This window comes from Oncorhynchus nerka, linkage group LG1 (assembly GCF_034236695.1).
Source record: "Oncorhynchus nerka isolate Pitt River linkage group LG1, Oner_Uvic_2.0, whole genome shotgun sequence".
Classification (NCBI taxonomy): domain Eukaryota; kingdom Metazoa; phylum Chordata; class Actinopteri; order Salmoniformes; family Salmonidae; genus Oncorhynchus; species Oncorhynchus nerka.
In genome coordinates, this window is record NC_088396.1 from 55747702 (window position 1) to 55772519 (window position 24818).

The 24818-nt window shown below is 53.7% G+C and overlaps 1 protein-coding gene across 1 annotated transcript in view; it reads left to right on the forward strand.

Annotated features, from left to right (window-relative positions):
* The window catches only part of raph1a (Ras association (RalGDS/AF-6) and pleckstrin homology domains 1a), a 230720-nt gene that overhangs the window by 105884 nt on the left and 100018 nt on the right, over positions 1–24818 (forward strand).

The following is a 24818-nucleotide window of genomic DNA, read 5'->3' on the forward strand; positions in this document are numbered from 1 at the left end:
GCGACACATTCCCTCCGTGGCCCTCCTAGACCACTAGTTCCCTCCGTGGTCCTCCTAGACCACTAGTTGCTCAACCCCCTAGGTATTTTAGCTCGCGACACATTCCCTCCGTGGCCCTCTTAGACCACTAGTTCCCTCCGTGGCCCTCCTAGACCACTAGTTCCCTCCGTGGCCCTCCTAGACCACTAGTTCCCTCCGTGGCCCTCCTAGACCACTAGTTCCCTCCGTGGCCCTCCTAGACCACGAGCTGCTCAACCCCCTAGGTATTTTAGCTCGCGACACATTCCCTCCGTGGCCCTCCTAGACCACTAGTTCCCTCCGTGGCCCTCCTAGACCACTAGTTCCCTCCGTGGCCCTCCTAGACCACTAGTTCCCTCCGTGGCCCTCCTAGACCACTAGTTCCCTCCGTGGCCCTCCTAGACCACTAGCTGCTCAACCCCCTAGGTATTTTAGCTCGCGACACATTCCCTCTGTGGCCCTCCTAGACCACTAGCTGCTCAACCCCCTAGGTATTTTAGCTCCCGACACATTCCCTCCGTGGCCCTCCGTGGCCACTAGCTGCTCAACCCCCTAGGTATTTTAGCTCGCGACACATTCCCTCCGTGGCCCTCCTAGACCACTAGTTCTCTCCGTGGCCCTCCTAGACCACTAGTTGCTCATCCCCCTAGGTATTTTAGCTCGCGACACATTCCCTCCGTGGCCCTCCTAGACCACTAGTTCTCTCCGTGGCCCTCCTAGACCACTAGTTGCTCAACCCCCTAGGTATTTTAGCTTGCGACACATTCCCTCCGTGGCCCTCCTAGACCACTAGTTCCCTCCGTGGCCCTCCTAGACCACTAGCTGCTCAACCCCCTAGGTATTTTAGCTCGCGACACATTCCCTCCGTGGCCCTCCTAGACCACTAGCTGCTCAACCCCCTAGGTATTTTAGCTCCCGACACATTCCCTCCGTGGCCCTCCTAGACCACTAGTTGCTCAACCCCCTAGGTATTTTAGCTCGCGACGCATTCCCTCCGTGGCCCTCCTAGACCACTAGCTGCTCAACCCCCTAGGTATTTTAGCTCACGACGCATTCCCTCCGTGGCCCTCCTAGACCACTAGTTCCCTCCGTGGCCCTCCTAGACCACTAGTTCCCTCCGTGGCCCTCCTAGACCACTAGCTCCCTCCGTGGCCTCCTAGACCACTAGCTGCTCAACCCCTAGGTATTTTAGCTCGCGACACATTCCCTCCGTGGCCCTCCTAGACCACTAGCTGCTCAACCCCCTAGGTATTTTAGCTCCCGACACATTCCCTCCGTGGCCCTCCTAGACCACGAGCTGCTCAACCCCCTAGGTATTTTAGCTCCCGACACATTCCCTCCGAGGCCCTCCTAGACCACGAGCTGCTCAACCCCCTAGGTATTTTAGCTCGCGACACATTCCCTCCGTGGCCCTCCTAGACCACTAGTTCCCTCCGTGGCCCTCCTAGACCACTAGTTCCCTCCGTGGCCCTCCTAGACCACTAGCTGCTCAACCCCCTAGGTATTTTAGCTCGCGACACATTCCCTCCGTGGCCCTCCTAGACCACTAGCTGCTCAACCCCCTAGGTATTTTAGCTCCCGACACATTCCCTCCGTGGCCCTCCGTGGCCACTAGCTGCTCAACCCCCTAGGTATTTTAGCCCTCGACACATTCCCTCCGTGGCCCTCCTAGACCACTAGTTGCTCAACCCCCTAGGTATTTTAGCCCTCGACACATTCCCTCCGTGGCCCTCCTAGACCACTAGCTGCTCAACCCCCTAGGTATTTTAGCTCGCGACACATTCCCTCCGTGGCCCTCCTAGACCACTAGTTCCTCCGTGGCCCTCCTAGACCACTAGTTGCTCAACCCTCTAGGTATTTTAGCTCATGACACATTCCCTCCGTGGCCCTCTTAGACCACTAGTTCCCTCCGTGGCCCTCCTAGACCACTAGTTCCCTCCGTGGCCCTCCTAGACCACTAGTTCCCTCCGTGGCCCTCCTAGACCACTAGTTCCCTCCGTGGCCCTCCTAGACCACGAGCTGCTCAACCCCCTAGGTATTTTAGCTCGCGACACATTCCCTCCGTGGCCCTCCTAGACCACTAGTTCCCTCCGTGGCCCTCCTAGACCACTAGTTCCCTCCGTGGCCCTCCTAGACCACTAGTTCCCTCCGTGGCCCTCCTAGACCACTAGCTGCTCAACCCCCTAGGTATTTTAGCTCGCGACGCATTCCCTCCGTGGCCCTCCTAGACCACTAGTTCCCTCCGTGGCCCTCCTAGACCACCAGTTCCCTCCGTGGCCCTCCTAGACCACTAGCTCCCTCCGTGGCCCTCCTAGACCACTAGCTGCTCAACCCCCTAGGTATTTTAGCTCGCGACACATTCCCTCCGTGGCCCTCCTAGACCACTAGCTGCTCAACCCCTAGGTATTTTAGCTCCCGACACATTCCTCCGTGGCCCTCCTAGACCACGAGCTGCTCAACCCCTAGGTATTTTAGCTCCCGACACATTCCCTCCGAGGCCCTCCTAGACCACAAGCTGCTCAACCCCTAGGTATTTTAGCTCGCGACACATTCCCTCCGTGGCCCTCCTAGACCACTAGTTCCCTCCGTGGCCCTCCTAGACCACTAGTTCCCTCCGTGGCCCTCCTAGACCACTAGCTGCTCAACCCCCTAGGTATTTTAGCTCGCGACACATTCCCTCCGTGGCCCTCCTAGACCACTAGCTGCTCAACCCCCTAGGTATTTTAGCTCCCGACACATTCCCTCCGTGGCCCTCCGTGGCCACTAGCTGCTCAACCCCCTAGGTATTTTAGCTCGCGACACATTCCCTCCGTGGCCCTCCTAGACCACTAGTTCCCTCCGTGGCCCTCCTAGACCACTAGTTCCCTCCGTGGCCCTCCTAGACCACGAGCTGCTCAACCCCCTAGGTATTTTAGCTCGCGACACATTCCCTCCGTGGCCCTCCTAGACCACTAGTTCTCTCCGTGGCCCTCCTAGACCACTAGTTGCTCATCCCCCTAGGTATTTTAGCTCGCGACACATTCCCTCCGTGGCCCTCCTAGACCACTAGTTCTCTCCGTGGCCCTCCTAGACCACTAGTTGCTCAACCCCTAGGTATTTTAGCTCGCGACACATTCCCTCCGTGGCCCTCCTAGACCACTAGTTCCCTCCGTGGCCCTCCTAGACCACTAGCTGCTCAACCCCCTAGGTATTTTAGCTCGCGACACATTCCCTCCGTGGCCCTCCTAGACCACTAGCTGCTCAACCCCCTAGGTATTTTAGCTCCCGACACATTCCCTCCGTGGCCCTCCTAGACCACTAGTTGCTCAACCCCTAGGTATTTTAGCTCGCGACGCATTCCCTCCGTGGCCCTCCTAGACCACTAGCTGCTCAACCCCCTAGGTATTTTAGCTCGCGACGCATTCCCTCCGTGGCCCTCCTAGACCACTAGTTCCCTCCGTGGCCCTCCTAGACCACTAGTTCCCTCCGTGGCCCTCCTAGACCACTAGCTCCCTCCGTGGCCCTCCTAGACCACTAGCGGCTCAACCCCCTAGGTATTTTAGCTCGCGACACATTCCCTCCGTGGCCCTCCTAGACCACTAGCTGCTCAACCCCCTAGGTATTTTAGCTCCCGACACATTCCCTCCGTGGCCCTCCTAGACCACGAGCTGCTCAACCCCCTAGGTATTTTAGCTCCCGACACATTCCCTCCGAGGCCCTCCTAGACCACGAGCTGCTCAACCCCCTAGGTATTTTAGCTCGCGACACATTCCCTCCGTGGCCCTCCTAGACCACTAGTTCCCTCCGTGGCCCTCCTAGACCACTAGTTCCCTCCGTGGCCCTCCTAGACCACTAGCTGCTCAACCCCCTAGGTATTTTAGCTCGCGACACATTCCCTCCGTGGCCCTCCTAGACCACTAGCTGCTCAACCCCCTAGGTATTTTAGCTCCCGACACATTCCCTCCGTGGCCCTCCGTGGCCACTAGCTGCTCAACCCCCTAGGTATTTTAGCCCTCGACACATTCCCTCCGTGGCCCTCCTAGACCACTAGTTGCTCAACCCCCTAGGTATTTTAGCCCTCGACACATTCCCTCCGTGGCCCTCCTAGACCACTAGCTGCTCAACCCCCTAGGTATTTTAGCTCGCGACACATTCCCTCCGTGGCCCTCCTAGACCACTAGTTCCCTCCGTGGCCCTCCTAGACCACTAGTTGCTCAACCCCCTAGGTATTTTAGCTCGCGACACATTCCCTCCGTGGCCCTCTTAGACCACTAGTTCCCTCCGTGGCCCTCCTAGACCACTAGTTCCCTCCGTGGCCCTCCTAGACCACTAGTTCCCTCCGTGGCCCTCCTAGACCACTAGTTCCCTCCGTGGCCCTCCTAGACCACGAGCTGCTCAACCCCCTAGGTATTTTAGCTCGCGACACATTCCCTCCGTGGCCCTCCTAGACCACTAGTTCCCTCCGTGGCCCTCCTAGACCACTAGTTCCCTCCGTGGCCCTCCTAGACCACTAGTTCCCTCCGTGGCCCTCCTAGACCACTAGTTCCCTCCGTGGCCCTCCTAGACCACTAGTTCCCTCCGTGGCCCTCCTAGACCACTAGTTCCCTCCGTGGCCCTCCTAGACCACTAGATCCCTCCGTGGCCCTCCTAGACCACTAGTTCCCTCCGTGGCCCTCCTAGACCACTAGTTCCCTCCGTGGCCCTCCTAGACCACTAGTTCCCTCCATGGCCCTCCTAGACCACTAGTTCCCTCCGTGGCCCTCCTAGACCACTAGTTCCCTCCGTGGCCCTCCTAGACCACTAGTTCCCTCTGTGGCCCTCCTAGACCACTAGTTCCCTCCGTGGCCCTCCGTGGCCACTAGTTGCTCAACCCCCTAGGTATTTTAGCACGCGACACATTCCCTCCGTGGCCCTCTTAGACCACTAGTTCCCTCCGTGGCCCTCCTAGACCACTAGTTCCCTCCGTGGCCCTCCTAGACCACTAGTTCCCTCCGTGGCCCTCCTAGACCACGAGCTGCTCAACCCCCTAGGTATTTTAGCTCGCGACACATTCCCTCCGTGGCCCTCTTAGACCACTAGTTCCCTCCGTGGCCCTCCTAGACCACTAGTTCCCTCCGTGGCCCTCCTAGACCACTAGTTCCCTCCGTGGCCCTCCTAGACCACTAGTTCCCTCCGTGGCCCTCCTAGACCACTAGTTCCCTCCGTGGCCCTCCTAGACCACTAGTTCCCTCCGTGGCCCTCCTAGACCACTAGTTCCCTCCGTGGCCCTCCTAGACCACTAGTTCCCTCCGTGGCCCTCCTAGAACACTAGTTCCTCCGTGGCCCTCCTAGACCACTAGTTCCCTCCGTGGCCCTCCTAGACCACTAGTTCCCTCCGTGGCCCTCCTAGACCACTAGTTCCCTCCGTGGCCCTCCTAGACCACTAGTTCCCTCCGTGGCCCTCCTAGACCACTAGTTCCCTCCGTGGCCCTCCGTGGCCACTAGCTGCTCAACCCCCTAGGTATTTTAGCTCGCGACACATTCCCTCCGTGGCCCTCCTAGACCACTAGTTCTCTCCGTGGCCCTCCTAGACCACTAGTTGCTCAACCCCCTAGGTATTTTAGCTCGCGACACATTCCCTCCGTGGCCCTCCTAGACCACTAGCTGCTCAACCCCCTAGGTATTTTAGCTCGCGACACATTCCCTCCGTGGCCCTCCTAGACCACTAGCTGCTCAACCCCCTAGGTATTTTAGCTCCCGACACATTCCCTCCGTGGCCCTCCTAGACCACTAGTTGCTCAACCCCCTGGGTATTTTAGCTCGCAACGCATTCCCTCCGTGGCCCTCCTAGACCACTAGCTGCTCAACCCCCTAGGTATTTTAGCTCGCGACGCATTCCCTCCGTGGCCCTCCTAGACCACTAGTTACCTCCGTGGCCCTCCTAGACCACTAGTTCCCTCCGTGGCCCTCCTAGACCACTAGCTCCCTCCGTGGCCCTCCTAGACCACTAGCTGCTCAACCCCCTAGGTATTTTAGCTCGCGACACATTCCCTCCGTGGCCCTCCTAGACCACTAGTTCCCTCCGTGGCCCTCCTAGACCACTAGTTCCCTCCGTGGCCCTCCTAGACCACTAGCTGCTCAACCCCCTAGGTATTTTAGCTCCCGACACATTCCCTCCGTGGCCCTCCGTGGCCACTAGCTGCTCAACCCCCTAGGTATTTTAGCCCTCGACACATTCCCTCCGTGGCCCTCCTAGACCACTAGTTGCTCAACCCCCTAGGTATTTTAGCCCTCGACACATTCCCTCCGTGGCCCTCCTAGACCACTAGCTGCTCAACCCCCTAGGTATTTTAGCTCGCGACACATTCCCTCCGTGGCCCTCCTAGACCACTAGTTCCCTCCGTGGCCCTCCTAGACCACTAGTTGCTCAACCCCCTAGGTATTTTAGCTCGCGACACATTCCCTCCGTGGCCCTCTTAGACCACTAGTTCCCTCCGTGGCCCTCCTAGACCACTAGTTCCCTCCGTGGCCCTCCTAGACCACTAGTTCCCTCCGTGGCCCTCCTAGACCACAAGCTGCTCAACCCCCTAGGTATTTTAGCTCGCGACACATTTCTTCCGTGGCCCTCTTAGACCACTAGTTCCCTCCGTGGCCCTCCTAGACCACTAGTTCCCTCCGTGGCCCTCCTAGACCACTAGTTCCCTCCGTGGCCCTCCTAGACCACTAGTTCCCTCCGTGGCCCTCCTAGACCACTAGTTCCCTCCGTGGCCCTCCTAGACCACTAGTTCCCTCCGTGGCCCTCCTAGACCACTAGTTCCCTCCGTGGCCCTCCGTGGCCACTAGTTGCTCAACCCCCTAGGTATTTTAGCTCGCGACACATTCCCTCCGTGGCCCTCTTAGACCACTAGTTCCCTCCGTGGCCCTCCTAGACCACTAGTTCCCTCCGTGGCCCTCCTAGACCACTAGTTCCCTCCGTGGCCCTCCTAGACCACGAGCTGCTCAACCCCCTAGGTATTTTAGCTCGCGACACATTCCCTCTGTGGCCCTCTTAGACCACTAGTTCCCTCCGTGGCCCTCCTAGACCACTAGTTCCCTCCGTGGCCCTCCTAGACCACTAGTTCCCTCCGTGGCCCTCCTAGACCACTAGTTCCCTCCGTGGCCCTCCTAGACCACTAGTTCCCTCCGTGGCCCTCCTAGACCACTAGTTCCCTCCGTGGCCCTCCTAGACCACTAGTTCCCTCCGTGGCCCTCCTAGACCACTAGTTCCCTCCGTGGCCCTCCTAGACCACTAGTTCCCTCCGTGGCCCTCCTAGACCACTAGTTCCCTCCGTGGCCCTCCTAGACCACTAGTTCCCTCCGTGGCCCTCCTAGACCACTAGTTCCCCTCCGTGGCCCTCCTAGACCACTAGTTCCCTCCGTGGCCCTCCGTGGCCACTCAGCTGCTCAACCCCTAGGTATTTTAGCTCGCGACACATTCCCTCCGTGGCCCTCTTAGACCACTAGTTCCCTCCGTGGCCCTCCTAGACCACTAGTTCCCTCCGTGGCCCTCCTAGACCACTAGTTCCCTCCGTGGGCCCTCCTAGACCACTAGTTCCCTCCGTGGCCCTCCTAGACCACTAGTTCCCTCCGTGGCCCTCCTAGACCACTAGTTCCCTCCGTGGCCCTCCGTGGCCACTAGCTGCTCAACCCCCTAGGTATTTTAGCTCGCGACACATTCCCTCCGTGGCCCTCTTAGACCACTAGTTCCCTCCGTGGCCCTCCTAGACCACTAGTTCCCTCCGTGGCCCTCCTAGACCACTAGTTCCCTCCGTGGCCCTCCTAGACCACTAGTTCCCTCCGTGGCCCTCCTAGACCACTAGTTCCCCTCCGTGGCCCTCCTAGACCACTAGTTCCCTCCGTGGCCCTCCGTGGCCACTAGCTGCTCAACCCCTAGGTATTTTAGACACATTCCCTCCGTGGCCCTCTTAGACCACAGTTCCCTCCGTGGCCCTCCTAGACCACTAGTTCCCTCCGTGGCCCTCCTAGACCACTAGTTCCCTCCGTGGCCCTCCTAGACCACTAGTTCCCTAGACCCGTGGCCCTCCTAGACCACTAGTTCCCTCCGTGGCCCTCCTAGACCACTAGTTCCCTCCGTGGCCCTCCTAGACCACTAGTTCCCTCCGTGGCCCTCCTAGACCACTAGTTCCCTCCGTGGCCCTCCTAGACCACTAGTTCCCTCCGTGGCCCTCCTAGACCACTAGTTCCCTCCGTGGCCCTCCTAGACCACTAGTTCCCTCCGTGGCCCTCCTAGACCACTAGTTCCCTCCGTGGCCCTCCTAGACCACTAGTTCCCTCCGTGGCCCTCCTAGACCACTAGTTCCCTCCGTGGCCCTCCGTGGCCACTAGTTGCTCAACCCCTAGGTATTTTAGCCGACACATTCCTCCTCCGTGGCCCTCCGTAGACCAGTTCCCTCCGTAGGTATTTTAGACCACACATTCCCTCCGTGGCCCTCCTAGACCACTAGTTCCCTCCGTGGCCCTCCTAGACCACTAGTTCCCTCCGTGGCCCTCCTAGACCACTAGTTCCCTCCGTGGCCCTCCTAGACCACTCAACCCCTAGGTATTTTAGCTCCTAGACCACATTCCCTCCGTGGCCCTCCTAGACCACTAGTTCCCTCCGTGGCCCTCCTAGACCACTAGTTCCCTCCGTGGCCCTCCTAGACCACTAGTTCCCTCCGTGGCCCTCCTAGACCACTAGTTCCCTCCGTGGCCCTCCTAGACCACTAGTTCCCTCCGTGGCCCTCCTAGACCACTAGCCCTCCTTCAAGTTCCCTCCGCCCTGGACCACTAGTTCCCCCTCCTAGACCACTAGTTCCCTCCGTGGCCCTCCTAGACCACTAGTTCCTCCGTGGCCCTCCTAGACCACTAGTTCCCTCCGTGGCCCTCCTAGACCACTAGTTCCCTCCGTGGCCCTCCTAGACCACTAGTTCCCTCCGTGGCCCTCCGTGGCCACTAGCTGCTCAACCCCCTAGGTATTTTAGCTCGCGACACATTCCCTCCGTGGCCCTCTTAGACCACTAGTTCCCTCCGTGGCCCTCCTAGACCACTAGTTCCCTCCGTGGCCCTCCTAGACCACTAGTGGCCCTCCAGACCCTCCCGTGGCCCTCCTAGACCACTAGTTCCCTCCGTGGCCCTCCTAGACCACTAGTTCCCTCCGTGGCCCTCCGTGGCCACTAGCTGCTCAACCCCCTAGGTATTTTAGCTCGCGACACATTCCCTCCGTGGCCCTCTTAGACCACTAGTTCCCTCCGTGGCCCTCCTAGACCACTAGTTCCCTCCGTGGCCCTCCTAGACCACTAGTTCCCTCCGTGGCCCTCCTAGACCACTAGTTCCCTCCGTGGCCCTCCTAGACCACTAGTTCCCTCCGTGGCCCTCCTAGACCACTAGTTCCCTCCGTGGCCCTCCTAGACCACTAGTTCCCTCCGTGGCCCTCCTAGACCACTAGTTCCCTCCGTGGCCCTCCTAGACCACTAGTTCCCTCCGTGGCCCTCCTAGACCACTAGTTCCCTCCGTGGCCCTCCTAGACCACTAGTTCCCTCCGTGGCCCTCCTAGACCACTAGTTCCCTCCGTGGCCCTCCTAGACCACTAGTTCCCTCCGTGGCCCTCCGTGGCCACTAGCTGCTCAACCCCCTAGGTATTTTAGCTCGCGACACATTCCCTCCGTGGCCCCTCTTAGACCACTAGTTCCCTCCGTGGCCCTCCTAGACCACTAGTTCCCTCCGTGGCCCTCCTAGACCACTAGTTCCCTCCGTGGCCCTCCTAGACCACTAGTTCCCTCCGTGGCCCTCCGTGGCCACTAGTTGCTCAACCCCCTAGGTATTTTAGCTCGCGACACATTCCCTCCGTGGCCCTCTTAGACCACTAGTTCCCTCCGTGGCCCTCCTAGACCACTAGTTCCCTCCGTGGCCCTCCTAGACCACTAGTTCCCTCCGTGGCCCTCCTAGACCACGAGCTGCTCAACCCCTAGGTATTTTAGCTCGCGACACATTCCCTCCGTGGCCCTCTTAGACCACTAGTTCCTCCGTGGCCCTCCTAGACCACTAGTTCCCTCCGTGGCCCTCCTAGACCACTAGTTCCCTCCGTGGCCCTCCTAGACCACTAGACCACTAGTTCCCTCCGTGGCCCTCCTAGACCACTAGTTCCCTCCGTGGCCCTCCTAGACCACTAGTTCCCTCCGTGGCCCTCCTAGACCACTAGTTCCCTCCGTGGCCCTCCTAGACCACTAGTTCCCTCCGTGGCCCTCCTAGACCACTAGTTCCCTCCGTGGCCCTCCTAGACCACTAGTTCCCTCCGTGGCCCTCCTAGACCACTAGTTCCCCTCCGTGGCCCTCCTAGACCACTAGTTCCCTCCGTGGCCCTCCTAGACCACTAGTTCCCTCCGTGGCCCTCCTAGACCACTAGTTCCCTCCGTGGCCCTCCTAGACCACTAGTTCCCTCCGTGGCCCTCCTAGACCACTAGTTCCCTCCGTGGCCCTCCTAGACCACTAGTTCCCTCCGTGGCCCTCCTAGACCACTAGTTCCCCTCCGTGGCCCTCCTAGACCACTAGTTCCCTCCGTGGCCCTCCTAGACCACTAGTTCCCTCCGTTCCCTGGCCCTCCTAGACCACTAGTTCCCTCCGTGGCCCTCCTAGACCACTAGTTCCCTCCGTGGCCCTCCTAGACCACTAGTTCCCTCCGTGGCCCTCCTAGACCACTAGTTCCCTCCGTGGCCCTCCTAGACCACTAGTTCCCTCCGTGGCCCTCCTAGACCACTAGTTCCCTCCGTGGCCCTCCGTGGCCACTAGCTGCTCAACCCCCTAGGTATTTTAGCTCGCGACACATTCCCTCCGTGGCCCTCTTAGACCACTAGTTCCCTCCGTGGCCCTCCTAGACCACTAGTTCCCTCCGTGGCCCTCCTAGACCACTAGTTCCCTCCGTGGCCCTCCTAGACCACTAGTTCCCTCCGTGGCCCTCCTAGACCACTAGTTCCCTCCGTGGCCCTCCTAGACCACTAGTTCCCTCCGTGGCCCTCCGTGGCCACTAGCTGCTCAACCCCCTAGGTATTTTAGCTCGCGACACATTCCCTCCGTGGCCCTCTTAGACCACTAGTTCCCTCCGTGGCCCTCCTAGACCACTAGTTCCTCCGTGGCCCTCCTAGACCACTAGTTCCCTCCGTGGCCCTCCTAGACCACTAGTTCCCTCCGTGGCCCTCCTAGACCACTAGTTCCCTTCCCTCCTAGACCACTGTTCCCCCTGGCCCCTAGACCACTAGTTCCCTCCGTGGCCCTCCTAGACCACTAGTTCCCTCCGTGGCCCTCCTAGACCACTAGTTCCCTCCGTGGCCCTCCTAGACCACTAGTTCCCTCCGTGGCCCTCCGTGGCCACTAGCTGCTCAACCCCCTAGGTATTTTAGCTCGCGACACATTCCCTCCGTGGCCCTCTTAGACCACTAGTTCCCTCCGTGGCCCTCCTAGACCACTAGTTCCCTCCGTGGCCCTCCTAGACCACTAGTTCCCTCCGTGGCCCTCCTAGACCACTAGTTCCCTCCGTGGCCCTCCTAGACCACTAGTTCCCTCCGTGGCCCTCCTAGACCACTAGTTCCCTCCGTGGCCCTCCGTGGCCACTAGCTGCTCAACCCCCTAGGTATTTTAGCTCATGAAACATGGGACCAACACTTTTTTAGATGTTTGTTTTTTTTTAAATATTTTTTTCAGTTTAACTGCACATGTCTCCGCCCTCATTTCCTATGACCGAAAATGGCTTCTGGACATCAGAACAGCGTTCACTAACCTTGATTATGGACAACCGTTTCTACTTCAGTCAACAGCTCTGGATATTCTTATTTCTGGACTAAGGATGTTACCCAGGTTAGCTACTGAAAATGCATTTGACCCGGAAATACATTTGATGTTTAATGGTCTAGGTTCATTTGCATAATTTTGTGGAATTAAATTGGCGCGTGTGTGTTTTCATTAGTCATGTTTCTTATTTGTCACACATGCACAGTGTATACAGAGACTAGTTTGAGGAGCAGCTCCAGGGACTAGTTTGAGGAGCAGCTCCAGGGACTAGTTTGAGGAGCAGAGACTAGTTTGAGGAGCAGCTCCAGAGACTAGTTTGAGGAGCAGCACCAGAGCAGAGACTAGTTTGAGGAGCAGCTCCAGAGACCAGTTTGAGGAGCAGCTCCAGAGACTAGTTTGAGGAGCAGAGACTAGTTTGAGGAGCAGCTCCAGAGACTAGTTTGAGGAGCAGCTCCAGAGACTAGTTTGAGGAGCAGCTCCAGAGACTAGTTTGAGGAGCAGCTCCAGAGACTAGTTTGAGGAGCAGCTCCAGAGACTAGTTTGAGGAGCAGAGACTAGTGTGAGGAGCAGCTCCAGAGACTAGTTTGAGGAGCAGAGACTAGTTTGAGGAGCAGCTCCAGAGACTAGTTTGAGGAGCAGCTCCAGAGACTAGTGTGAGGAGCAGCTCCAGAGACTAGTTTGAGGAGCAGCTCTAGAGACTAGTTTGAGGAGCAGCTCTAGAGACTAGTTTGAGGAGCAGCCCCAGAGACTAGTTTGAGGAGCAGCTCCAGAGACTAGTTTGAGGAGCAGCCCCAGAGACTAGTTTGAGGAGCAGCTCTAGAGACTAGTTTGAGGAGCAGAGACTAGTTTGAGGAGCAGAGACTAGTTTGAGGAGCAGCTCCAGAGACTAGTTTGAGGAGCAGCTCCAGAGACTAGTTTGAGGAGCAGCACCAGAGACTAGTGTGAGGAGCAGCTCCAGAGACTAGTGTGAGGAGCAGCTCCAGAGACTAGTTTGAGGAGCAGCTCCAGAGACTAGTTTGAGGAGCAGCTCCAGAGACTAGTTTGAGGAGCAGAGACTAGTGTGAGGAGCAGCTCCAGAGACTCGTTTGAAGAGCAGATTATCCTACCACCTGTCAGACAGCGTGAGAGCAGCTCCTCAGATAGCTGGTACAGGAATGAAACATGCTTCTAAATGCAACCATTTTTTTTTATAACTGTTTTGATGGCCACAATTTTTAAAAGAGCTACTGTTTTTATTTATTTATTTCTCAACCTCAATTTGTAATCAGTAATGTAATCGTTGAGTTGAGTGCTTAGGCTGGAGCGAGCAGTCGCATCCGCACTTCGGTCTGCACTTCGGTCTGCAGGTAGTATAACTTTTCATTACATTTCATTACATTTCATTATAGTACAACGGTTTGATTTGTCTAATCTTAGCAATTTCTTCTTAGCTAGCTACATAGCCGTCTTTGTATCAAAGATAATTGCGTAATTATCGTATTTCGTCGTCCTAACGTATCTGCCCAGCAGCTAGCCAGCTAGCTAACGCCCACCGTCTACATAGCTAGCTACATAGCCGTCTCTGTATCAAAGATAATTGTGTAGATAATTGTGTAGTCTAGAGCGATTTTCTAGGTTACCTAGCCAGCTATTGTCGTTCTTTTAACGCAACGTAACGTAATCAACACTGCTAGCTAGCCAGCTAGCCCCTGAATCAACAACGCAGCCACTGCCAGCTAGCCTACAAAGTCAACTACGCAACCACTGCCAGCTAGCCTACTTCAGCAGTAATGTATCATTTTTAATCATTTTAGTCAATAAGAATAGCAGCACTGTAGAAACTATTACCCTCAACTGAACGACTTGATTAGTGTAGTGTTAGCTAGCTACATAGTTGTCTTTGCTGTCTTCGTATCCAAGATAATTGTGTAGTTTAGAGTGTGTAGTCTTAGAGTGATTATCTTAATTTACCGAGGTTAGCTAGCCAGCTATTTGTCGTCCTTAACGTAGGAGACACTGCTAGCTAGCCAACAGCTAGCCAACGTCTACCGATTAGAACTCAACAACCCGGTCGCATTCCGCCTCGCTCCACAGGTAGTATCACATTTTCATTTCATTTCATTACAGTACAACGGTTTGATTTGTTTGATCGTAGCTAGCTACATAGCCGTCTCTGTATCAAAGATAATTGTGTAGTCTAGAGCGATTTTCTAGGTTACCTAGCCAGCTATTGTCGTTCTTTTAACGCAAAGTAACGTAATCAACACTGCTAGCTAGCCAGCTAGCCCCCGAATCAACAACGCAGCCACTGCCAGCTAGCCTACAAAGTCAACAACGCAGCCACTGCCAGCTAGCCTACTTCAGCAGTACTGTATCATTTTTAATCATTTTAGTCAATAATAAGATTCTTGCTACGTAAGCTCAACTTTCTGAACATTCGAGACGTGTAGTCCACTTGTCATTCCAATCTCCTTTGCATTAGCGTAGCCTCTTCTGTAGCCTGTCAACTATGTGTCTGTCTATCCCTGTTCTCTCCTCTCTGCACAGACCATACAAACGCTCCACACCGCGTGGCCGCGGCCACCCTAATCTGCTGGTCCCAGCGCGCACGACCCACGTGGAGTTCCAGGTCTCCGGTAGCCTCTGGAACTGCCGATCTGCGGCCAACAAGGCAGAGTTCATCTCAGCCTATGCCTCCCTCCAGTCCCTCGACTTCTTGGCACTGACGGAAACATGGATCACCACAGATAACACTGCTACTCCTACTGCTCTCTCTTCGTCCGCCCACGTGTTCTCGCACACCCCAAGAGCTTCTGGTCAGCGGGGTGGTGGCACGGGATCCTCATCTCTCCCAAGTGGTCATTCTCTCTTTCTCCCTTACCCATCTGTCTATCGCCTCCTTTGAATTCCATGCTGTCACAGTTACCAGCCCTTTCAAGCTTAACATCCTTATCATTTATCGCCCTCCAGGTTCCCTCGGAGAGTTCATCAATGAGCTTGATGCCTTGATAAGCTCCTTTCCTGAGGACGGCTCACCTCTCACAGTTCTGGGCGACTTTAACCTCCCCACGTCTACCTTTGACTCATTCCTCTCTGCCTCCTTCTTTCCACTCCTCTCCTCTTTTGACCTCACCCTCTCACCTTCCCCCTACTCACAAGGCAGGCAATACGCTCGACCTCATCTTTACTAGATGCTGTTCTTCCACTAACCTCATTGCAACTCCCCTCCAAGTCTCCGACCACTACCTTGTATCCTTTTCCCTCTCGCTCTCATCCAACACTTCCCACACTGCCCCTACTCGGATGGTATCGCGCCGTCCCAACCTTCGCTCTCTCTCCCCGCTCTCTCTCCTCTTCCATCCTATCATCTCTTCCCTCTGCTCAAACCTTCTCCAACCTATCTCCTGATTCTGCCTCCTCAACCCTCCTCTCCTCCCTTTCTGCATCCTTTGACTCTCTATGTCCCCTATCCTCCAGGCCGGCTCGGTCCTCCCCTCCCGCTCCGTGGCTCGACGACTCATTGCGAGCTCACAGAACAGGGCTCGGGCAGCCGAGTGGAAATGGAGGAAAACCCGCCTCCCTGCGGACCTGGCATCCTTTCACTCCCTCCTCTCTACATTTTCCTCTTCTGTCGCTGCTGCTAAAGCCACTTTCTACCACTCTAAATTCCAAGCATCTGCCTCTAACCCTAGGAAGCTCTTTGCCACCTTCTCCTCCCTCCTGAATCCTCCCCCCCCACCCTCTCTGCAGATGACTTCGTCAACCATTTTGAAAAGAAGGTCGACGACATCCGATCCTCGTTTGCTAAGTCAAACGACACCGCTGGTTCTGCTCACACTGCCCTACCCTGTGCTCTGACCTCTTTCTCCCCTCTATCTCCAGATGAAATCTTGCGTCTTGTGACGGCCGGCCGCCCAACAACCTGCCCGCTTGACCCTATCCCCTCCTCTCTTCTCCAGACCATTTCCGGAGACCTTCTCCCTTACCTCACCTCGCTCATCAACTCATCCCTGACCGCTGGCTACGTCCCTTCCGTCTTCAAGAGAGTGAGAGTTGCACCCCTTCTGAAAAAACCTACACTCGATCCCTCCGATGTCAACAACTACAGACCAGTATCCCTTCTTTCTTTTCTCTCCAAAACCCTTGAACGTGCCGTCCTTGGCCAGCTCTCCCGCTATCTCTCTCAGAATGACCTTCTTGATCCAAATCAGTCAGGTTTCAAGACTAGTCATTCAACTGAGACTGCTCTTCTCTGTATCACGGAGGCGCTCCGCACTGCTAAAGCTAACTCTCTCTCCTCTGCTCTCATCCTTCTAGACCTATCGGCTGCCTTCGATACTGTGAACCATCAGATCCTCCTCTCCACCCTCTCCGAGTTGGGCATCTCCGGCGCGGCCCACGCTTGGATTGCGGGTCGCTCCTACCAGGTGGCGTGGCGAGAATCCGTCTCCTCACCACGTGCTCTCACCACTGGTGTCCCCCAGGGCTCTGTTCTAGGCCCTCTCCTATTCTCGCTATACACCAAGTCACTTGGCTCTGTCATAACCTCACATGGTCTCTCCTATCATTGCTATGCAGACGACACACAATTAATCTTCTCCTTTCCCCCTTCTGATGACCAGGTGGCGAATCGCATCTCTGCATGTCTGGCAGACATATCAGTGTGGATGACGGATCACCACCTCAAGCTGAACCTCGGCAAGACGGAGCTGCTCTTCCTCCCGGGGAAGGACTGCCCGTTCCATGATCTCGCCATCACGGTTGACAACTCTACTGTGTCCTCCTCCCAGAGCGCTAAGAACCTTGGCGTGATCCTGGACAACACCCTGTCGTTCTCAACTAACATCAAGGCGGTGGCCCGTTCCTGTAGGTTCATGCTCTACAACATCCGCAGAGTACGACCCTGCCTCACACAGGAAGCGGCGCAGGTCCTAATCCAGGCACTTGTCATCTCCCGTCTGGATTACTGCAACTCCCTGTTGGCTGGGCTCCCTGCCTGTGCCATTAAACCCCTACAACTCATCCAGAACGCCGCAGCCCGTCTGGTGTTCAACCTTCCCAAGTTCTCTCACGTCACCCCGCTCCTCCACTCTCTCCACTGGCTTCCAGTTGAAGCTCGCATCCGCTACAAGACCATGGTGCTTGCCTACGGAGCTGTGAGGGGAACGGCACCTCAGTACCTCCAGGCTCTGATCAGGCCCTACACCCAAACAAGGGCACTGCGTTCATCCACCTCTGGCCTGCTCGCCTCCCTACCACTGAGGAAGTACAGTTCCCGCTCAGCCCAGTCAAAACTGTTCGCTGCTCTGGCCCCCCAATGGTGGAACAAACTCCCTCACGACGCCAGGACAGCGGAGTCAATCACCACCTTCCGGAGACACCTGAAACCCCACCTCTTTAAGGAATACCTAGGATAGGATAAAGTAATCCTTCTCACCCCCTTAAAAGATTTAGATGCACTATTGTAAAGTGGCTGCTCCACTGGATGTCATAAGGTGAATGCACCAATTTGTAAGTCGCTCTGGATAAGAGCGTCTGCTAAATGACTTAAATGTAAATGTAATGTAAATGTAATTCGAAAGCCAAGGCTATAGTCAACGGTAGGCAGGCTATCCAGGTGTCACCCACCACTTTACATGCTTGAGTCAGTATAATTTTTTGAAACCAAGTCATGTTAGCAACCCATCCAAGTTGTTGCTATTAGATTTCCCATCTTCCTAAGTTTCTAACTGAGATGTTAATCCCCTCCCATTAGGTGCACTGTTTACAATGGGTTTTTCTTGTGAACTGTGTTTTCCTGTAAACTGCATTTTGGCAAATGAACCATGTGTCTGACAACCAGTAATTCTCAGTGAGGACCACTTCTGTTCTCTGGGTCCAGGCCACTCCATTCCTGTGAAATGTCTTGGACCAGGCCCCCCATTGTCCAAATGTCTTGGGCCGGGCCTGGGCCCCCCATTGTCCAAATGTCTTGGGCCGGGCCTGGACAACCCCATTGTCCAAATGTCTTGGGCCGGGCCTGGGCCCCCCATTGTCCAAATGTCTTGGTCCGGGCCTGGGCCCCCGCTGACCAAATGTCTTGGACCGGGCCTGGGCCCCCGCTGACCGGGCCTGGGCCCCCGCTGACCAAATGTCTTGGACCGGGCCTGGGCCCCCGCTGACCAAATGTCTTGGACCGGGCCTGGGCCCCCGCTGACCAAATGTCTTGGACCGGGCCTGGGCCCCCGCTGATCTGAAGCAGATCTAACATCTGCTGTGGCAGCGCCATATAATTCTGATCTCAGTCTTCTGGCACGGTACAGTAGTCCTCAGTCACGTCCTGTAGGGATATGAAAGCAGATGCATTCAGCCCTTGTTCCAGAAACATCCCTCCTTTCATCAGCTGACCCTTTATCCTCCCTGTCTTTTCTCTGTATCCTCCCTGTATCTTCTCTGTATCCTCCCTGTCTTTTCTCTGTATCCTCCCTGTCTTTCTCTGTATCCTCCCTGTCTTTTCTCTGTATCCTCCCTGTCTTTCTCTGTATCCTCCCTGTCTTTTCTCTGTATCCTCCCTGTCTTTCTCTGTATCCTCCCTGTCTTTCTCTGTATCCTCCCTGTCTGGCTCTGTATCCTCCCTGTCTTTCTCTGTATCCTCCCTGTCTTTCTCTGTATCCTCCCTGTCTTTCTCTGTATCCTCCCTGTCCCTCTGTATCCTCCCTGTCTCCTCTCTGTATCTTCTCTGTATCCTCCCTGTCTTTCTCTGTATCCTCCCTGTCTTTCTCTGTATCCTCCCTGGCTTTCTCTGTATCCTCCCTGTCTGGCTCTGTATCCTCCCTGTCTTTCTCTGTATCCTCCCTGTCTTTCTCTGTATCCTCCCTGTCTTTCTCTGTATCCTCCCTGTCCCTCTGTATCCTCCCTGTCTCCTCTCTGTATCTTCTCTGTATCCTCCCTGTCTTTCTCTGTATCCTCCCTGTCTTTCTCTGTATCCTCCCTGGCTTTCTCTGTATCCTCCCTGTCCCTCTGTTTCCTCCCTGTCTGGCTCTGTATCCTCCCTGTCTTTCTCTGTATCCTCCCTGTCTTTTCTCTGTATCCTCCCTGTCTTTCTCTGTATCCTCCCTGTCTGGCTCTGTATCCTCCCTGTCTTTCTCTGTATCCTCCCTGGCTTTCTCTGTATCCTCCCTGTCTTTTCTCTGTATCCTCCCTGTCTTTCTCTGTATCCTCCCTGTCTGGCTCTGTATCCTCCCTGTCTTTCTCTGTATCCTCCCTGTCTTTTCTCTGTTTCCTCCCTGTCTTTTCTCTGTATCCTCCCTGTCTGGCTCTGTATCCTCCCTGTCTGGCTCTGTATCCTCCCTGTCTTTCTCTGTATCCTCCCTGTCTTTCTCTGTATCCTCCCTGTCTTTCTCTGTATCCTCCCTGTCCCTCTGTATCCTCCCTGTCTCCTCTCTGTATCTTCTCTGTATCCTCCCTGTCTTTCTCTGTATCCTCCCTGTCTTTCTCTGTATCCTCCCTGGCTTTCTCTGTATCCTCCCTGTCCCTCTGTTTCCTCCCTGTCTGGCTCTGTATCCTCCCTGTCTTTCTCTGTATCCTCCCTGTCTTTTCTCTGTATCCTCCCTGTCTTTCTCTGTATCCTCCCTGTCTGGCTCTGTATCCTCCCTGTCTTTCTCTGTATCCTCCCTGGCTTTCTCTGTATCCTCCCTGTCTTTTCTCTGTATCCTCCCTGTCTTTCTCTGTATCCTCCCTGTCTGGCTCTGTATCCTCCCTGTCTTTCTCTGTATCCTCCCTGTCTTTTCTCTGTTTCCTCCCTGTCTTTTCTCTGTATCCTCCCTGTCTGGCTCTGTATCCTCCCTGTCTGGCTCTGTATCCTCCCTGTCTTTCTCTGTATCCTCCCTGTCTTTCTCTGTATCCTCCCTGTCTTTCTCTGTATCCTCCCTGTCCCTCTGTATCCTCCCTGTCTCCTCTCTGTATCTTCTCTGTATCCTCCCTGTCTTTCTCTGTATCCCCCCTGTCTTTCTCTGTATCCTCCCTGTCTTTTCTATGTATCCTCCCTGTCTTTTCTCTGTATCCTCCCTGTCTTTCTCTGTATCCTCCCTATCTTTTCTCTGTATCCGCTCTGTCTTTTCTCATAGCCCAACATGCTGTGTATCACTCTCTCCCAGAGAGGGAGGAGAATGAGAGGGAGTAGGAGCAGGGACAGGCAGTGGCCGCCTTAGCCCAACCCCCTCTTAGTCTCATCTTCCTGCTGTCCTCAACCCAAATGACAGGCCTGCTAACCACAGGGAGCTAATTGTAGCACAGTTTGGAGCCTCTAATCGCTGTCTGGGTGCGTTTTCACTCTCTCTCGCTCTCTCTCTAGGGAGGAGAGAAGAGTTATTATATGTCTTTATAGGCCTATGGGAGGAACTCAGCTGTCCAGGAATAAACCAGGAGAGAATGAAGAACATTTGTTTTGAGTTTGGGAGGAGTGGAGAGAAGATTCCAAATATATTTTAGTAGAGCGCTAAGAATCTCTCTTGGGGGGGGGGGAGGGATGCCCTGCCCACAACTCACCAAAGTAGAGTTCGCTGAAGAGGCGTGGTTGATGTCCTCATCTCACAGCACCATTTAATCCCTGATGTCCTCATCTCACAGCACCATTTAATCCCTGTTGTCCTCATCTCACAGCACAGCACCATTTAATCCCTGATGTCCTCATCTCACATCACAGCACCATTTAATCCCTGATGTCCTCATCTCACATCACAGCACCATTTAATCCCTGATGTCCTCATCTCACAGCACAGCACCATTTAATCCCTGATGTCCTCATCTCACAGCACCATTTAGTCCCTGATGTCCTCATCTCACAGCACCATTTAATCCCTGTTGTCCTCATCTCACAGCACCATTTAATCCCTGTTGTCCTCATCTCATAGCACCATTTAATCCCTGATGTCCTCATCTCACAGCACCATTTAATCCCTGTTGTCCTCATCTCACAGCACAGCACCATTTAATCCCTGATGTCCTCATCTCACAGCACCATTTAATCCCTGATGTCCTCATCTCACAGCACCATTTAATCCCTGATGTCCTCATCTCACAGCACCAGTACTGACCCTGTATATAGTTACTGACCCTGTATATAACTACTGACCCTGTATATAGCTACTGACCCTGTATATAACTACTGACCCTGTATATAGCTACTGACCCTGTATATAGCTACTGACCCTGTATATAGCTACTGATCCTGCATATAGCTACTGACCCTGTATATAGCTACTGACCCTGCATATAGCTACTGACCCTGTATATAGTTACTGACCCTGTATATAGCTACTGACCCTGTATATAGTTACTGACCCTGTATATAGCTACTGACCCTGTATATAGCTACTGACCCTGCATATAGCTACTGACCCTGCATATAGCTACTGACCCTGTATATAGTTACTGACCCTGTATATAGCTACTGACCCTGTATATAGCTACTGACCCTGTATATAGCTACTGACCCTGTATATAGCTACTGACCCTGTATATAGCTACTGACCCTGCATATAGCTACTGACCCTGTATATAGTTACTGACCCTGTATATAGCTACTGACCCTGTATATAGCTACTGACCCTGTATATAGCTACTGACCCTGGAAATAGCTACTGACCCTGGAACTGACCCTGTATATAGCTACTGACCCTGTATATAACTACTGACCCTGTATATAGCTACTGACCCTGTATATAGCTACTGACCCTGTATATAGTTACTGACCCTGTATATAGCTACTGACCCTGTATATAGCTACTGACCCTGGAAATAGCTACTGACCCTGGAACTGACCCTGTATATAGCTACTGACCCTGTATATAACTACTGACCCTGTATATAGCTACTGACCCTGTATATAGCTACTGACCCTGTATATAGTTACTGACCCTGTATATAGCTACTGACCCTGTATATAGCTACTGACCCTGTATATAGCTACTGACCCTGTATATAGCTACTGACCCTGTATATAGCTACTGACCCTGTATATAACTACTGACCCTGTATATAGCTACTGACCCTGTATATAACTACTGACCCTGTATATAACTACTGACCCTGTATATAACTACTGACCCTGTATATAGCTACTGACCCTGTATATAGCTACTGACCCTGTATATAACTACTGACCCTGTATATAGCTACTGACCCTGTATATAGTTACTGACCCTGGAACTGACCCTGTATATAGCTACTGACCCTGTATATAGCTACTGACCCTGGAACTGACCCTGTATATAGTTACTGACCCTTTATATAGCTACTGACCCTGTATATAGCTACTGACCCTGTATATAGCTACTGACCCTGTATATAGCTGTTATATAGCTGTATATCTGTTTTGTTAACTTTGCATTCGAAGATCTTAGAAAGGCAGGGTAGGATAGATATAGGTCTGTAACAGTTTGGGTCTAGAGTGGGGGATGACTGCGGCGGCTTTCCAATCTTTGGGGATCTCAGAGGTTGAACAGGCGAGTAATAGATTACTACAGTCCCATATTGTCACAGTAAAAGGTATGTTTTTCTGGGCAGTTATAATGCTCATTCACGCAAAGTTTTATGACGGGTCTGATTTACTTTATTTGGAAACATGTTTTACATGTCTAGGGAAACATGCATATGTAAAATATTTTACCTTTCTCGCGGTCCACTAGCAGAAGCCCTCGACAACATTCCGCTGAAAAGGCAGTGTGCGAAATTCCAAAAATATTTTTGAAATATGTAACTTTCACACATTATTAAGTCCAATACAGCAAACCAAAGATAAACATCTTGTTAATCTACCCATCGTGTCCGATTTTCAAAAATGCTTTACAGCGAAAGCACAACATATGATTATGTTAGGTCATAGCCAAGTCAAAAAACACAGCCATTTTTCCAGCCAAAGATAGGAGTCACAAAAAGCAGAAATATAGATCAAATTAACCACTAACCTTTGATGATGATCTTCATCAGATGACACTCATAGGACATCAAGTTACACAATATATGTATGTTTTGTTCGATAATGTGCATATTTATATCCAACAATCTCAGTTTACATTGGCGCGTTACATGCAGTAATGTTGTGATTCCAAATCATCCGGTGATTTTGCAGAAATACTCATAACAAACATTGATAAAAGATACAAGTGTTATTCACACAATTAAAGATAGACTTCTCCTTAATGCAACCGCGGTGTCAGATTTCAAAAAAAAAAATTACGGAAAAAGCATAATCTGAGAACGGCGCTCAGAGCCCAATCCAGCCAGAGAAATATCCGCCATTTTGGAGTCATCAGAAGTTAGAAATAACACCATAAATATTCACTTACCTTTGATGATCTTCATCAGAAGGCACTCCCAGGAATCCCAGTTCGACAATAAATGACTGATTTGTTCCATAAAGTCCATCATTTATGTCCAAATAGCCACTTGTTGTTAGCGTGTTCAGCCCATAATCCATCTTCATGAGACGCGAGCACTTCGTCCACACAGAAACTCGAAAAGTTCCATTACAGGTCGTAGAAACAAGTCAAACGATGTATAGAATCAATCGTTAGGATGTTTTTAACATAAAACATCAATAATGTTCCAACCGGAGAATTCCTATGTCTGAAGAAAAGCACTGGAAGGAGAGGTAACTCCGTCGGGAGCGCGCGTCATGAGACCAAGGCACTCTGCCAGACTACTGATTCATGAGCCCCTCCTTTATAGTAGAATCCTCATTCAAGTTTCTAAAGACGGTTGACATCTAGTGGAAGCCGTAGGAAGTGCAACTTTATATGTGTATTCGGTAGGCCAAGCTTTGAAAAACTACAAACCTCAGATGTCCCACTTCCTGGTTGGATTTTTTTCTCAGGTTTTTGCCTGCCATATGAGTTCTGTTATACTCACAGACATCATTCAAACAGTTTTAGAAACTCCAGAGTGTTTTCTATCCAATACTAATAATAATATGCATATATTAGCATCTGGGACAGAGTAGGAGGCAGTTCACTCTGGGCACGCTATTCATCCGAAAATGAAAATGCTGCCCCCTATCCCAAAAGGTTAAATCCCAATATTTTTTGCAGATATTTAGTGTAAAATGTATACAACGTTTATAACACCCTTGTTCATGTGTGTCTCTAACTCACACCATGATGACACGTGGCCCTGCTGTGATGAGTGAAGAGCATCTGTCCAATCACACGCTCCGGGTTGTCAGAACTGTCTTTACCAAGACTCTCCCTATGTACCAGAGTTACAGTAGAGAACAGCTATGTGCTTGATAAGCAGATTATTTTTAGTTATGTTTTTACAGTTAATTTGACATTAGCATTACAATGCTACTGTAATTCTCCGTCCCTGTTGTACTGTAGACCTAACTGTCCCTAGCGGTCACGCCAGCCCAGGTCGGGGGGTTCACGCCGGCCCAGGTCGAGGGGGTTCACGCTGGCCCAGGTCGAGGGGGGTTCACGCCGGCCCAGGTCGAGGGGGTCACGCCGGCCCAGGGGGAGGGGGTCACGCCGGCCCAGGTCGAGGGGGTCACGCCGGCCCAGGTCGAGGGGAGGGGGTCACGCCGGCCCAGGTCGTGGGGTGGTCACGCCGGCCCAGGTCGAGGGGGGGGAGGGGGTCACGCCGGCCCAGGTCGAGGGGAGGGGGTCACGCCGGCCCAGGTCGTGGGGGTGGTCACGCCGGCCCAGGTCGAGGGGAGGGGGTCACGCCGGCCCAGGTCGTGGGGGGTGGTCACGCCGGCCCAGGTCGAGGGGGGTGTCACGCCGGCCCAGGTCGAGGGGGTCACGCCGGCCCAGGTCGTGGGGGGTCACGCCGGCCCAGGTCGGGGGGGGTTCACACCGGCCCAGGTCATAGTAGGATCAAAGTGCTACTGTAGGGGTCTCCTACTGCCTCAGTGGGCCACACAGCCTGACACTGCCACATCACAAGACCTCAGACCCAACTGAACAAAAAAAGAAAATCATTTTAAGAGGATTTAAGATCTGGAGCAGAGGTCTCCAATATTTATATAAGAGGATTTAAGATCTGGAGCAGAGGTCTCCAATATTTAT